Source organism: Urocampus carinirostris, chromosome 9, assembly GCF_059441175.1.
Source record: "Urocampus carinirostris isolate Australia breed hairy pipefish chromosome 9, RoL_Ucar_1.0, whole genome shotgun sequence".
In the NCBI taxonomy this organism is placed as follows: domain Eukaryota; kingdom Metazoa; phylum Chordata; class Actinopteri; order Syngnathiformes; family Syngnathidae; genus Urocampus; species Urocampus carinirostris.
In genome coordinates, this window is record NC_142357.1 from 13,584,303 (window position 1) to 13,585,223 (window position 921).

The window sequence follows — 921 nt, forward strand, 5'->3', positions numbered from 1 at the left end:
GGAAATTAAAGTCAGAAAGTGTGAATAATGTAAATAAATACCATCTAAAAAACCTTTAACATATTAAAAGTGTAAAACATGAAATACTTCAACTACAACAGCTGTTACAACGCAAAAACCAAGGCAGTCAAACCCAAAAAAATCTGCAATGTAAGAAACAAGCCCTTTGGCTATTGCCATAGCGACAACCTGTTGTGTATGTAGTAGGGTTGTAGTAGGATTCAGAGACAGGCACGGACGGTACATTCATAGAGTGTTTACTTAACTTCTTCTCCGGTAGTTCTCAACGCTTTATTGCTAGGACCTTAACTTGGCCTTTTGGCTGAGAGATGGAATAAGAGCTTGCTCTGTCCACTCCACGCATCGGCCCGGTATTGCAGTACCTCCGGGAACGGTGCATTAGCAATGATCGCAGCAAGGCTTTAGGGCTAGGACCTTAGCTTGGCCTTTTGGCTGAGAGTAAGTGTGCCGGCTCCTGGGCTTTGTAGCGTATTATGGACTGACCGATAACGGATAATGGATAATGAATAACGAAGAAAGAACAATAACCCTTAAAAACCCCCTCTCAAGCACAAGTACAAGGCTGCGCATTAGTATACAGCGACACCGCAGGAAGGGGAGTGTATTACACGACACCACATATTCCCTTTTTGTTAGAATAGGACACAACAGTAGCATTAATCTAAAATACGCAATAACTCTTCGGTAAGTATGATCTTATAGAAAACATACATTTCAATATTCATTACCAGATTAGAGGTAAATATTTATCAAAGGTAAGCAATAATGTAAGGAACTATACTGTCAATATCGGTAAGCAAAAGTGTGTAAACCTTGTAAACGTAAGCAGACTGTATGAAGATCACATCATAAACAAACATGACAATTTTTTTAAAGAATGAACATTCATCGTGTCTTTTT

General features: G+C 39.2%; 1 pseudogene; it reads left to right on the forward strand.

Annotated features, from left to right (window-relative positions):
* The first annotated feature begins 276 nt into the window (after positions 1 to 276).
* Positions 277 to 405, forward strand: LOC148359360 (U2 spliceosomal RNA; annotated as a pseudogene).
* The last annotated feature ends 516 nt before the right edge of the window (positions 406 to 921 follow it).